The sequence below is a fragment of the Lepidochelys olivacea genome (genome assembly GCF_965140295.1).
Source record: "Lepidochelys olivacea isolate rLepOli2 genome assembly, chromosome: 12".
Classification (NCBI taxonomy): Eukaryota; Metazoa; Chordata; order Testudines; family Cheloniidae; genus Lepidochelys; species Lepidochelys olivacea.
In genome coordinates, this window is record NC_140422.1 from 36,487,162 (window position 1) to 36,502,713 (window position 15,552).

At 53.2% G+C, this 15,552-nt stretch overlaps 1 long non-coding RNA gene across 1 annotated transcript in view; it reads right to left on the reverse strand.

Moving 5' to 3' along the window:
- Positions 1 to 6,990: 6,990 nt before the first annotated feature.
- Positions 6,991 to 15,552, reverse strand: part of LOC311529119 — a 32,639-nt gene continuing 24,077 nt past the window's right edge. Inside the window, exon 4 of the long non-coding RNA XR_014713773.1 lies at positions 6,991 to 7,102. This is a non-coding gene — a long non-coding RNA (uncharacterized lncRNA). The remainder of the gene's footprint in view (positions 7,103 to 15,552) is intronic.

A 15,552-nucleotide genomic window follows, 5' to 3' on the forward strand; every position in this document is an offset into this window, starting at 1 on the left:
GGCATTTTGGGTACATGGAAAATGCACAGCCACAGATTCTGATCTACTTATTCACCCTGAGTAGTGTCGTACTTGGCACCTAGCTCCATTGATTCCAAATGGCTTGAGGACCTACCGAACTAAGGCCGTGTCTACGCTCCGGCGCCGACCTCCGCGGAGCCCCCTCGCGTAGATGCAGCGTGCACCAACAGAAGCAGTATTTTGCCAGGGGTAGGACACAGCCTGGGAAGAACTCTTTTACTCACAGAGCTGCGTCTACACTGGCAGAGGGGGGTTGTTGGCATAGCGAGGTCTGTCAGCTAGGGGGCAGGATTTGTTTACAGCCCTGCCCGATGTGGCTATCCCAGTGTAAATCGGAAGCGTATAGCCGCATGTGGCTCTTTTACAGTTAAAGTGCGGCTCACCAAGCCCCCCACGCCCCTCCCATTCTCCACCTACCAGACTGGGGTGGGGCGAGCTCAGGGCTTCTGCCCTGTGGCAGGGTGCCAGGGCTCGGGGCTTCAGCGGGAGCCAGGCTGAAGCCACGAGCCCCGGCAGGTGCGCTTGGCTCTCTAACTTCTGAAGATTATTGTATGTGACTCGGAAGGTCAGTCAGGTTCACCACCAAGCCTATGAGGCCACCTCTGCTCATTGTCATATGCTGCCACAGTTGCAGTCAGCAAAGGAGCCTGAGCTGGAGTCCCACTAGGACCAGAGAGCGGGGTGTGGCTGGTGGGCAGGCTCCATTAGGTCCCCAGACCTTTGGAACTCCCTTCCTCCTTAGGTCTGAACCAGCCCTTTAAAGAGGCAGTGTGGTCTAGTGGTTATGGTGCTTGGGTGGGACTCAGGAGATCCAGCTTCAATCTCTTGCTCTGAGGGCTTGTCTACACTTACAGCACTGCAGCTGCACAGCCGTAACGCTTAGTAAAGACGCTACCAACATGTAGTTGATCCACCTCCCCGAAAGGTGGTAGCTTTGGTGAGGGGAGAAGCTCCCCCGCCAACCCAGCGCTGTCTACACTGGGTGTTCGGTCGATCTAACTGCATCGCTCAGGGGTGCGGGTTTTCCATACCCCTAAATGACGACATAAGCGTGGAGTGTAGACCAGAGCTAAGTCCTTTAGTCTCTCCATATCCCAGTTCCCCATGTGTAAATTGTGGACAACAGTCCTGACCTGCTATCAGGGCTGATCGGGATGTGCTCTGATGCTCTGGGGATGGGGGCTGTGTAAGTAAGTACCTTTAGCTGCTTAGCCTGAGTTAAACTCCACAGCCGGCTTCTCCCCAATTGCCAGTGAGGAGATGGCTGATGGGCAGAGGTAGCCTGGCATGGGGGAGCTGAGCTCATATCTTACACGAATTGCATTACATCTTATTGCTAGGCTGTTTGATTTGATCTGGACTAACCAGGGCTTAAATTTTCATAGAGTATTTCCCAGAGCCCCCCCTTGTCCTCCCCTCCATTTGGGGCTCCGGGCTTCAGCAGTGGGGCACCAGGGCTCGGGGCTTCAGCCCTGTGGGGTGGGGGGCACCGGGGCTCGGGGCTTCTACCCTGTGGGTTTGAAAATATTTACCAGAGCTCTGCTCTGGACAACTCTGGCTGAATTTAAGCTCTGGAAGTAATAGAGAGGTTGATTGGTGTGTTTTTAAAAGAGGGTCAAGGGCAGGCAGCGTGTTGGATGGGCGTGTCTCTGTTGCAGGGGAGTAGAAATCTAGTGACACATGTATGCAGTGTAAGGATCTGGCAGTTGGGTAACTCGAAACGAACTGCACACCTCCTCTGCTGACGGAAGAAATGTTTCACTAGACATGCCAGTGCGAGGGTAGGGCAGAATCACAACTGAGTCAGTACTTTCCACTCTCGCCGGACCCAGCCTCCAGTCTAGCACAGGACTTGTTGCCAGATAGCTTTCTCGCAATTAGCAAGCCACAAACTGGTTTATCAGTGACATGAATCCTAACAAGACTAGGACAACATGTGGCTTGGGTTAGCTTTGAAAGGTTAGAGGGAATGAGCGATGCACACCCCCTCCCAGCAGCTGGAGGGAGATGGAGGACAAGAGGGTGGAAATGGGTATAACGCCACTGAGGTTACTTCCATTTACGACAGCTAAGGCTTTTGCCCTGTCACTTCCAATCTTATCCTATGATCCCTAAGGCTTGGTCTTCACTTAAAACTGACACAGCTGTTTTGGTTAGGGGGGTGATTGCTTTTTACTGATATAGCTATGCCAGTACAAGCTCTAGTGTGGACACACAGATACCAACATATGGGGGCTTTTCCCAGCATAGCTTACGTCCCTTGGGGAACAGGTATGAGCAGTGCCAGCAGAAGCACTTTATGCCTGTCTAAACTGCATCTCCACTGGGAGGGTTTGCTGGCGTAGCTATGCCAGCAAAAGTTTTCTATGCCACCAAAGAGAGCAGCAAATAAATATTTCAGTAATCCGCAGTTGTGGAATACACCTCGCAACTACAAAATGGAGTGCATTTCAACCTTGTGTTGGCATAAAGCAATACGCTTCCTAGCATTTCTTGCCACCTTCTGTCCTAATTCGTTGTGTGATGCTACTCTACACTGGGAAACAGCTGCCATATTCCCCCCAGAGCTGGCTGCATTTCAGTGTTGAACAATTTCTGTTTAAGTGCTTTGACAGCTCTTGTGATGAAAGGCATTACAGAAAAACATGAGACTTGTACTGTTAATGCATCATCCGATCACATAATGTCGATAAATACACAGACAAGCTGTTTAGAAGGGGCCAGTGCCATATCTTAGCAAGAACATCCGTCTCCTGGCAAGAAAAAAATCCAGCCTTGTTTAGCAAGATATAACTGAAGGGTCACACGTTTTGTCGTTTCAGTAGGCTGAACGCATTGCACGCATCAAGGGCTTCTTGTCCTCTTTAACACCCCTCCTCCCCCCAGCAGCTTTCTCACTTTCACATCCTCCTGTGTTTCAGGAACTCCCTGCAACCCTTCTGTTGCCTTCCTCATTCCTGGGACTCTGGGTGCCCCTTTTCCCCACTGCCAAGGGCTGTGCGTTTCCCCTGCCCCTCATTCCTCACTCCGCCCCATGGCAGGGGCTTCATGTGTCTCCCATTCCCCTTGCAACTGCTCCTGTTTTAACCTACCTATGTCTAGAGCAGGGGTGGGCAAACTTTTTCTCCTGAGGGCCACATCGGGTTTCCAAAATTGTATGGAGGGCCAGTTTGGGGAGGCTGTGCCTCCCCAAACAGCCAGGCGTGGCCCAGCCCCCGACCCCTATCCAATGCCCCCCGCTTCTCACTCCCTGATGGCCCCCCCCGAGGACTTCTGCCCCATCCACCACCACCCCCTGCTCCCTGTCCCCTGACCACCCTCTGCCACCCCATCCAACCCCTCCTCTCATTCCTGACTGCTCCCTGGGACCGCTGCCCCATCCAACCACCCATTCTCCCTGTCCCCTGAAGGCCCCCAAAACCCCTGCCCCCCACCCCCCCATCCAACCCCCCTCTCCTTCCTGACCACGCCCCCGGGACCCCCGTTCCCATTCAATCCCCCTGTTCCCCACCCTCTGACCACCCAACCCCATCCACACCCCCGCCCCCTGACTACCCCCTCGAACTCCTCTGCCCTCTATCCAACCCTCCCTGCCCCCTTACTGTGCTGCCTGGAGCACCGGTGGCTGGAGCCAGCCAGGCCACCGCGCAGCACAGAGCACCGGGTCAGACCGGGCTCTGCAGCTGCACTGCCCAGCAAGAGCTCGCAGCCCTGCTGCCCAGAGCATTGTACCAGTGGCACAGTAAGCTGAGGCGGTGGGGGAGGGGCCGGGGGCTAGCCTCCCGGGCCAGGAGCTCAGGGACCGGGTAGAAGGGTCCCACTGGCCGGATGTGGCCCATGGGCTGTAGTTTGCCCACCTCTGGTCTAGTGGGTCGCACATTTCATTGCTTCTGTTGGCCAAGCTTGAATCCCCCCATGCATGCCCCAGCCGGTGCACCACTTTGCAATTTAAGTTGTTTCTTTTCTGTCTGTCTCAGAGATGTCAGGGGGTCCCCATTTCAAGTGCCACTGGGAGGATGGGCAGAGCCCAGATGGGGGTGTTGCCATGCTGGAGGGTGTTAGTAACTCCCATCAAAGAGGTCTTTGATTTATAGATAATTCCAGCTGATGGATGTGCTAACCAGATGCCATAGGGCTAGGTACGTCCCCTGCTTCCCCATTCTGGTTTTACAGTTTTCCCCAAAATCAATAGAATTCTGCTCACTGATGCCCGGAACCTTCCTGGACATTTTGAAATTGATTGGATGCGGCATTCAAAAGTTACCGTCAGAGAAATGCCCTCACATGGAGCACAGGCCTTGCTTCACTAAGGCCTGGTCTACACTTAAAAATTAGGTCCACCTAGCGACGTCCCTCGGGGCTGTGAAAATGTTTTGCTCTGAGCACTGTAGTTAGGTCGATCGAACCCTCAGTGAAGACAGTCAGCAATTCTTCCATCGACCTGGATACCGCCCCTCGGAGAGGTGGATGAGCTACATTGATGGAGGGAACTGGCGATGTAGGAAGCGTCTACACTACGGCGGTATGGGCGCAGGACCATAGCTGTGCCACCAGCCGCGATAGCGAAGCGGGTTTGCGGGTATTGTTTTGTCTCGCGCTGGTCTGAGCAGCGAAGCCCGTGGGTTTTGGTAAAGTATTAAGGAAGGGAAATCAGTGGTGTCTCAGCGTGGAACACGAGAGCGGTCCATCATCCCAGCTTTTCCATGTGCTCCGTTAGCATTGCCTTGCGCAGGCTACAATCTACAGGTGCCTTCCCAGCTGTGCCACGTGCTAGCCAGAGTGCCGCTTGGATTCTCCGAGGCAGGGCACACAGCAGCCACTTCTAAGGCCAGAAAATCTGGCCGCATGTAAAGTGAAATTAATATTTTACTACCTGTTGTTACCGAATGGGAGCCCTGAGGTGCCGAGAAGAAGTTAATGATTAAATGCAACACCGTGTGGGCTGAATGTACAGTTAACACGGCTCCTGACAAGTCAGTTCACTGACTTCAGCAGAGCTACTCCTGATTTACAGAGATCAGAATCAGGCTGCTTTGATATATATGATCGTAGCCAGCAGAGATGGAAAGGTGCTGCTAGGTCACTGAGTCAATGCACTGCAAAGGCTGGATGTCGTCCCGTGGTGGGGGATGAACTGGATATTAGACTAGGTGATAGCAAGAGGGAGTTCCCACAGCTACAGCTGGAACAGGGAAGGTTTATGCACAAAGAAATGAACAGCGTGCCCTGAGTTCCCTGTGCTGCTAGTAAAGATATTTGGATTTTGGCAAACATTTTCCGCCCCTCCCAGGCCAACCTCTTCTGCTGCCAGACACCAAAGCAGCCTGATTCTGATCCAGTAAATTAGGAGTAGCTCGGCTGAAGTCACTGAACTTAAGCTGGTGTAAACCTGGTGCAGCTGAGATCAGAATCAGGCCCAGGAGCTATTCCTCCAACTGCAGTCTCTCTTTCTCCCAGCCTACGCTATATACCTCTTCCATGCCACCCCCTATGCTCTAAACTGCCTCCACCTCATAGGCCACTAGTGACCCCTCTGGCCTTCTTCAAGCCACTTCCTTTACCTCCCTCCTTAAAAATCATGCTTTGCTCATATCCCACTGCCCATGCTGATCCCCTCTGCCCCCCAGTACTATGCGCTCCCAAACTCACACCATAATTCGTTGCATTACACCTGTCTAAGGCCCTGATCCTGCTCTGAACTCTGGGCAAGCAGATCCATGCACTCTGTGTAGAGCCCCATTGATATTAATGGGGCTCCATGTCATTCTGGGGTGTACGAACAGGAGTGTCATACGTAAGACCCCAGAGGTAATTGTTCCCCTCTACTTGGCATTGGGGAGGCCTCAGCTGGAGTCCTGTGTCCAGTTTTGGATGCCGCACTTTATGAAAGAGGTGGACAAATTGGAGAGAGTCCAGAGGAGAGCAACAAGAATAAGGATTTAGAAAACATGAGCTATGGGGAAAGGTTGAAAGAATGGTGTATGTTTAGTTTAGAGAAGAGAAGGCAGGGAGGGGATCTGATAACAGTCTTAAAAAATGTAAAAGGTTTTATAAAGAGGGTGGTGATCAATTGTTCTCCATGTCCACTGAGCATAGGACAAGAAGTAATTGGATTAATTTGCAGCAGGGGAGATTTAGGTTACATATTAGGAAAAACCTTCTAACTCTAAGGGTAGTTAAGCACTGGATCAGGCTTCCAAGGGAGGTTGTGGAATCCCCATCACTGGAGGTTTTTAAGAACAGGTTAGACAAACACCTGTCAGGGATGGTCTAGGTTTACTTGGTCCTGCCTCAGAACAAAAGTCTGGACTTGGTGACTTCTTTAGGTCCCTTCCAGTCCTAAATTTCTCTGATTCTTTGGGCACAAGGGTCTTCGCAGTTGAGCTCCAAATGAGAGGCTTGTATTGCAATCAGTCAGTAGGGGGTATGCACCCATGACTTAGGGCAGAATATGGTTCTTTTGACTGTGAACTCTGTGGGTGCAAAGTCTTCCTCTTGGAGAAGAGCCTGAACCAAAACCCCAGACCCAAACTTTGTAGCTGTGGACCTGTCTTTATTTCCTGTGTGTCATATTCCTCTGATTATGGTCTCATCATCTGTTTCTCTGGAAGCAATTGTGACACCGTAATACAGTGCTGGGCTCTGCTGGATCACATAACAGGAGGAGGGGAGTGGCGAAATCCTCCCTAACCATGACTCACTGGTGATGCAAAAGCATACATGCAAATTGATTCACACTCAAATGGCCCATGTTTGAAAGTTTCCCCAAGTTTAAGTGTTCTTCTTTAAACTAAACAACCAAGATTGAATCATCAGGTACCATGACATCAGTTAGTGGTTTTTCTGTCATGAATACCACTGCTTCCTGTTGTTTCCCAATTCGACACTGTCCATGTGTGTGTATATACACACATAGCTAGACAGAGCCACCTTAGAGAACCTTTCAAATGCAAAACAAGAGAAACCTACCAGTGCTGCTTCCTGTCTGGGTGCTTTCTGAAATGCTCGTCTCTTTGCAGCAGTAGTGAAGCCGAGAAGCGGATCTGGAGCGCAGTGTGTTTAATTTATGAGCCACTCCATGCTAAAAGGATGAAAACATGGGACTTAAGTTATCCTGCCTGAAAGGTAAGAATGCACTTCAGCCCTTGCATGTCTGTGTGGCCTGCAGCATGCTCACCACTTGCTGTGTTGGGCAGAGTCAGAATGCAATGTAATGTTCCTGCTTCGTCAAGGGATTTTTTCCATTGGGCTAGAAAAATCTCCAGCAACCTCAAAATATTTAGCAGGGTGTAATTTACCTGGGAGCCACTATGGCTCAGAATCCACAATTGGGAATGTTCTGGGGACATCGCCTTTAAGCTGGATAGGACTGTTGGTAGCAATGTACAATTTATAGCCATGCTGAGCAATCTATTGCCCCTCTCGGGGTTCCACAACCTCCTCCTTCTCCAAGGCAGAACTCCCATGACACAGGATCCGATCCTCCATCTTTTCCATCTCTCCCTTCAGAGAGGAGGTGCAGTCTTGTGCTTAAGGCACTGAACTGAGAGGCAGGAGATGTGGGTTCTTTCCAGCTCTGCTGCCGACTCAGCCAAGTTAACCTGTGCCTCGGTTTCCCATCTGTAAAATGGGAATAGTGATCCTACTCTAGCCTATTTAGACTGTGAGTTCTTCAAGGCAAGGCCTGTCTCTTAAAAAGCTTTAGTACAGCACCTAGCACAATGAGACGCCAATCTCAGCTGGAGCTTCCAGGTGCTATTGAAAACATTAATAATATCCATCAGCTCATGTCATCTTCCAAAGGGGGCAGGGCAGTTCTGTAGAGATAACAGGCCTTATGAAGAACAAGAAAACACTCTGCTAGTCTCTTTGCCCCCAAGAAGATTAAATGCTGGGTACAGCTACATGCTGGCAAACATGGTCTCCATAATTCAGGGTCAGTTACAGCCATCCCACACAAAGAATCTGTGTGTGTATCTGATGTGTAATTGCCCCATGCCTCAGTTTCCTGCCTAGCAAAATTGTATCCTAGCTTAATAGCCCCAAGCCTGCCTCCTTCACACAGAGCCAGGCCACTCCTGGCTGCAAACTGAGCAGCAAGGGAATTTACCCAGAGCTGCCTCGGAGCCACTTCCCTCCAGAGCTGCATCTGCCTCTTTCTGTGGTGAGCCGTGTTTATTGTACTCCACTTGGGGGAGGGCACCCTGTGAAGCTGAGGCAGAGATGTTCTCTACATGCATGGGGAGTCGGTGGCCACGTGGGGATTAAGCCCTCATGATTTTTTGGCCACTCCGGGTTGGCGATGCAGGAATTGGCCAGCTGTGACTATGGGCAGAGGCATGGGCCCTGGCTACAGGCAGCAGATGCCTGGTGTTTGGAAAGCTGGCTCAATGGTGAGTTTTATGGCTGCAATCACCCGGAGGTGTTGGAGGCTGAAGGAAAGCTGGAAAGCCGGCCGTTAGTGATTTATGTTTATGACTTGCTAAAACCACAGCTGGCAAGAGCCCGCAGTGCTTGTCGCATGTCCCGGGGGAACTGGCAGCCAGGCTGAGAGGCCAGGGACTGACGCATAGACTGGCTTGGAGCCCCCCTTGCCAGCCAACAGGACGGTGGGTTTAATGGGGAAGGGGAAGTGGCGCTCCCGCAGCTGTGGTGGGATATGTCACTGGCAAGGCTGATGCTCACACACTTCTGCTTTTGCAGACAAACCCACCCAGGAGGATGAGCTCAGCCGGTGGCTGCAGACGGCCCCTCTCCAGGGCTTCTCAGGAAAGGTGTCAGAGTAACAGCCGTGTTAGTCTGTATTCGCAAAAAGAAAAGGAGTACTTGTGGCACCTTAGAGACTAACCAATTTATTTGAGCATGAGCTTTCGTGAGCTACAGCTCACTTCATCGGATAAAAAATAAATTGGTTAGTCTCTAAGGTGCCACAAGTACTCCTTTTCTTTTTTCAGGAAAGGTGGTGACTCACTGTTCCCCTGGGGGGTGGAAAGGGCCTGTGAGGTCAGCCCCTGCCAGCTCCACACTACAGCTGGGATGAGACAGTTCCCTACAGGAAAGGCTTTAATGTTGCCAAGTGATTCCTGGATGGGGCTTCCACCCCTTCCTCTGGGAAATTGTTCCCCGTTGGACTGATCTTGCTGCTAGGGCATCTGCCCATGTGGTCGACTTCCTGCCCATCCCCCTCAGACCCCCCTGCGCAGCCCCTGCCAGGCGTCTGTACAAATGGGGGCTCTTTGTGAAGGGGCAATGTATCTCGTCCAGAGTTTGAACCCAGGGCCTGTGGAACCCCTGTAGCTGTGCCCTTCGCCCGATGAGCTTTGTGACAAAACCAAGGGGAGGGGAGCCAACGCCCATGCTTTGTCCACCAGGTGGCCGAGTCTGCCGGGGGCTCCTCTCGCCAGCTCCCATATGGAATGTGGGGATGAGGGTTTGTTCAGCCAGCTCCTCAGAGACGGCCACAGCAGCAATGAACCCCAGGCCAGCGGGAGGAAGCATCTCTCAGGAGCCCCAGAGAGGCAGGTAGCTCAGCTGCTAGGGGTGGGAGAATCTTATTTCTCAGAGGGACTATGCTGGCAGCCCTTGGCAGTGAACAGCTCTCAACAGCGACCCTTTCTGGCCAGCGGTTGGAGCAGAGCTCCAGATGGAGCTCAGATGGAGCACCCGTCCAGCTCTTCTTGGGTCAGAGATGGTCACCAAGACCCAGGACCTGAGTTGGGGAGGCCTCTCTCCCCACTGTCTCTGAATGAACAGCTGCATGGGGGCTGCTCTGGGGAAGCTTGTTTGCAAAGCAGCAGCAAGCGCTCTAATGCACTCCGCTGTCTCAGTGGGTGAGTGCTGAATATTGCATCACCCATTAGCTTTTACAGCTGCTTGGCCAGGGGACTAGCCCAGTGCCAGGGAATGCTGTCAGCACTAATGCAGAGCCCGAGGGCTGAGCCCTGGAAAGCTGCTGCATCTCGGTCCCAGCAGGGCTCCGTGCACAGCTGGTATGTGCCAGTTCCCTCGGGCAGCAGCTCTGGGGAATGTGGCTTAAAAACTATCTCTCAGGAAGAAGCAGGGAAAAGCTGCCCCACTCCACACAGAACATACGGGTGATTTAGCCTGCCTTTGGAGCCAGTGCAGGTAAACAAATTGTTTTGTCAAGCGGCTGGCGAACAGCACGGCCATACCACATGATCCAGCTCCCTGCAGCCAGCCTTGTACCTGCAGCCATGCAATGTAACCCAGCATGCCTTCTGCCCCCGGGAGGGCTAGTCCTCAACCCGGCGAATGTTTAACCTACAAACGGTGCCGAGCCACAAAGCCCAAATGTGGAGTCGGAGTCAGATCTAAACCTTCCCAGAGTTTGAGAGGTTCCCATATGGTTTTCTAGGTCAGGTCGGTTATAGAGATGGACCCCCGGGTCCCACACGTTTGGATCTGGAGTCAGACTTCCCCATTCTTTGGGGATGTTTGGGTCCTGCCTCTCTGGCTGTAAACCCAGCAGGAGGGGAGATTTAAAGTACAGTCACGTCTCAATCTAATCCCTAGCCCAGAAACTCCATGAGGATTTCAAATCTAAACTGAGATCCAGAGCTGGGCTTTGCAACTGGCCTCTCACTAAGGGGACATCTACACCTCAGTCCAGAGGCATGACCACAGCACATGTAGACACACCAACACTAGCATTAATCCAGCTACTCAGATACAACAGTAGTGAAACTGCAGCAATGTGGGCTTCAGCATGGCCTGTGCAAGCCATGGGACCCTGGGTAATAGGATCTGAAGTCCGTGCTGGCAGCTTCATTATTACAGGTTCTCAAGCCTGCTAGATCAAAGCCAGCTCAGGTATATCTACACATGCTGCCACCCCACCTCTGAGCAAAGTCTCTGCTACAGGCTGTCCTCTCCACTTGGAGAGGTGGGAGCTGGATCCCACCTTGTGCCTTGGGACCATCCTTCGATTTTGGCAAGAAAAAGACGGTAGTAGAGAAGAAGGGTTCCTAAATGAAAGAGAGACATCACCCTGCAGGGTGCTGCGGATATAGACGGGCAGAGGGTGCCCTGCGCAATAGTGAGCAAGTGACAGACCAAGCTTCCTTCAGAGGAGGCTGGGTGGGGAAGATGGAGACCCCCAGTGGGGGTCAGGGAGAAGGAATCCGTGTGGGGGCTGATGGAGGAAGATCAAGGAACATAGGTAGGGCCCTACCAAATTCACGACTGTGAAAAACATGTCGTGGACTGTGAAATCTGATCTCCCCTGTGAAATCCGGCACACAGCCAGCGGCTCCTACCCTGTGCAGGACTCTAGCTGCTACTACCGGCTGGGGAGGGAGAGGGGCAAGACCTCTTCTTCCCCTGCAGGAGCTGCAATCCGGGCAGGTCAGACCCACCTCTGGGGTCTCCCCTGGCTGCAGGAAGCCCAGTGGTTCCAGCTGCCACCTCCCCACTTGTGCGAGAGACTGCCAGGAAAACCAGACATATGATAATGCCTCCCCTCCCTCGTCATACCCTGCGGCCCTCTCTTCTGCCCTGCTAATGGTGGTGGTGCTGGCTTTAGAGCTGGGCGCTGGCCAGCAGCCTTCCCCTCTGGCTGCCCAGCTCTGAAGGCAGCGCTCCTGCCAGCAGCAAGGCAGAAGAGAGGGTGGCAATCTCATTACCCCCCCTACAATGCACTTGTGACCCTCCCCCCCACAACCGCATTTTGGGTTGGGACCCCCACAGTTACAACACCCTGAAATTTCAGATGTAAACAGCTGAAAATGTGAAATTGACTAATTTTAAATCCCCCGGCCATGAAATTGACCAAAATGGACTGTGAATTTAGTAGGGCCCTAACCATAGGGTGCACTGAGAATTAATCTTTGTGGGGCAAGTTTTGCTGAGGAAGGGGGGATGTTTAGTTCCAATCTACCCCTGCCCCCATTGTGCAGGGCAGAGGAGAGGCTGGGATTTGAGGGTCAGAGAAAGCAGGTGATAAGTGAGGCTCTAAGGAGGCTCCTGGGCTGGCTGGAGCAGCACACATGCTCCCACTGGCTTTAACTGGAGGAGAGCACTCAGTGCTGCTCAGGATCAGGCCCTCTGTAAATAACACTGGGCAGATGGAAAGGAGAAGTTCCCCCCTTCGCAGACTGGTCCCTGCTCAAGCACTGGCAGTTGCTGGAGCTACGTTTGCGAAGTGGCTGCCTGAGGGTGGCTTGCCCCCCAGCCCTGGCAGTCATGCGTGCCTGTCAGCTGTTGATCCCAAGCAGCCCGCCAGTCTATCATCGTTAACAACTAGTGAGACGAGCTGCTTTAAATGGAATGGGCTCCGTAGCCCATTCCACCTCAGCGCTGTCCAACACAAAGCGGCAGGTCCTGGGCTAGAGGCAAGTCCGCTTTGCTGGTGGGAAACCCTCTAATGTTTGCTCATGAGACAAGAACCCTGCAGAGACACCCCCCAACCCCCCAGCAGCGGTTCACCCACCGCCAGGGGAGCTCAGAGTCCCTGGGAAGGTGGGATCCAGGTCTGGAGTGGATCTTCGCAGTTGGGTCCCAGGGATTGGCCAACTGCCCCCAAGCCTAGGATGTGTTCGGATTGATGGATCATTCATGGTCCCCCCATTACTGCAGTATCTAAGCACCTCGCAATCTTTACAGCTGGGGAACCAAGGCATAGAGAGGCTCTGTGACTTGTCCAAGGTCATGCAGGAAGTATGTGGCACAGCCAGGACTTAAACCCAGGTCTCCCAAGAGCCGGATCTGAACTCGGACAGTTCCTCTGGTTTAAATGGGCACGTGGTGGTCTCTGACGAGCACAGCTCGCCATTTGCGCTTCTAGTTTAGCTTCCACCTTGGGTGGCTTTTGGTTTGGGCTCGGCTGGAAGGTCCTGCCATGGCGACCCTGGAGGCAGACACCCTCCTCTCCTTCACAGAGGCCCTGATCCAAAGCCCGTGGAAAGACTCCCAAGGATTTCAGAAGGCTTCAGATCAGGCCTATGATGAGAACAGGGACCTATGAAGCTCCTCCATGGAACATACCACCACCCTGCCCTGAGGGGAGGAGAGCCAGGGGTAGGACAGGAGCTCTCTGGCTCCTGCAGTTCTTGTTCTTTCTACTGAGATGCTCAGTGAAATAGTCTGTTGTGCCCATGGCTTTTGCAGGGTGAACACTTGCCCCATGAGCACCTGGCCTGAGTCCACAAAGAGCCAGCAGATGGTAACTACTTCTGGTGCCCACCGGCCTGTACTGGTGTCCCAATGGCAGCCTTTCCTCACAGCCGACTCCATGAGCCCTACTGCCCCGCTGCTCGCCCCTCCCGTTCTGTAATGTGAGCCCCACAAGGTTTTGAAGCCCTGGGCCGGAGTCCTTTTACCCCTAGGTCATCCTTGGGAAAGTGTCTTGGTTTCCCTCTTGCATCCAACATGCATGTATAGGAAGCGGCATAAGGGCTCCTTTAAAACCAGTCCCCCTCTGCTACTGGTAGCACACTACGCTGTGTGTTAAAGCCCCTCTGACAGCACGGAGCTGGGCATCTCCCACGCAGCCCGCGACACGGCTGGAGCCTCGTTCTTTATATCCATTGGGACACATCCACTAAACCCAAAGGCTCAGGCTGGGGACGTAGTGTGGGCATCATACAACCCGAGAAGGAGCATCGACGGCCCAGAGAGGACCCTGGTACATCCGCGCAGCTAGGTCCTGTGCAGCATCCTTGCCAGTGGGCCCTGCAGCCGGCCTGCGTGTGATGGCTTTTACAGCCGGGCAGACGGCTATTGAAAGGGTGGATGTGCTTGGTGCACAGGTCCCTCCTTGCGTGGGTTCCTTTAAGATCAGCCTAGCCGTGCGTCTTACTGTGCACTGGAAAACGCAGAAGTGAAACCAGCTCACATCACTGAAAGGGAAGCTTCCTGTGGCTGCTGCTAGAAGGACCCAGTGCACTTGCCAGGGCAGCGCAGCGGGTAGGGGCATTTGAATCTCAAAACCATTGGCTCAGGGTTTGGTGCTGGGCACTAGATTCTGGTCTCCTGGACACCACTGTCAATCCAGGGTAACTTCCCCAATGCTAGAGTGGCTCTGAGTTTACATGGGTGTAACTAGAATTGGAACCTGGTCCTTCAAGCTACAGGGGGATCTTGGGCAGAGATGTGGTAGGGTGGGGCTCAGGGAGGTTAGTACTTGAGAAATGACGGCAATCCAGAGTGAATGAACCAAGGAGTTGTTTAGAGTGATTCCAGAGGGCGTTAGTTCCAGTCGTGCAAGGGGCTGCCCCCACTGGCTCCCCTGGGGAGTTCACAGGATTGGGGTCCTACATAAATGTTATGGGATGGAACCAGCTTAGGTGGAAGACAGAAGAACATGTGCAACGAGCTGAGCTTGATAAGGCCATTGGAAGTCTCAGCCAGGGAGGGGTGGAAACCCCATTGCTTTGAGTAGTTTACAGTGGGACTGGACATAGCACTGGAGAATGTTCTGTAGCTGGCAGGACTGACCCTCCCTGGCCATGGTGCCCAACAGACCTTCCATCTCTCGTCTGATCCTGCAGTGGCATCCAGCTGTCTGCGGTGAAGCCCTCTGAGCTATCATGCTCTCTGTCACTGGCTGGGGGCCATTTGTGTTTCCTGGGTGTTTTGCAGCTCTGCGGCAGGGACAGGAAGTGAGTGCCCAGAGCCAGTCAACCCAGTGTCACAGCCCAAGCAGTAAATAGCTTGAGCTGCAGGTCAGTGCCTCAGAGACTGATGCTCAGCAAGATCTGCCTTTAATGCAGCTTCTCTCAGCTCAAGGGGGAAAAGGGGTGAGTAACTAAAGAGGGATAGCTGCTGCTTCAGGCATTTCTCGTCTGAAAAGCCTGGGTGAAATTGCAATGGATCTAGAGCAGTGGTTCTCAAAGCTTGTCCGCTGCTTGTTCAGGGAAAGCCCCTGGCACACCGGACCGGTTTGTTTACCTGCCGCGTCCGCAGGTTCAGCCGATCGCGGCTCCCACTGGCTGCGGTTCGCCACTCTAGGCCAATGGGGGCTGCGGGAAGCGGCGCGGGCCAAGGGACGTGCTGGCCGCCCTTCCTGCAGCCCCCATTGGCCTGGAGTGGCGAACCATGGCCAGTGGGAGCCGCGATCGGCCAAACCTGCAGACATGGCAGGTAAACAAACCAGTCCGGCACACCACGGGCTTTCCCTGAACAAGTGGCGGACCGTCCCAGCAGAATTTCCACTTCCCTTTTGCAAACCCTAGGAGAAGCTGCCTCCACATTCGGTGAACCATAGACACCAAAGACCCACTGGAACATCTAGCCCACCTCATCCAGTTCAGCACTGGCCCCAGTGAGCATTTTCTAGTGCATTGTCTGGTCTACACAGAAATATCTCCACTGCTGGGACTTCCACCACCTCCCTGGGAGACTGTTCGAGTCTAACAGATCACACAGTTAGTTGTTTTCCCAGACAGTCACACTGATACCTTTCACCCGTCCGGCTGGGGGTAGTTTCTCCAGCTCCTAGTACAAATGCTCTGCTCCGCCTTGCTAGTGGGGGGCAAGTTCTGCACCCATTGATGTTGGTGCCTGTTGACTTCA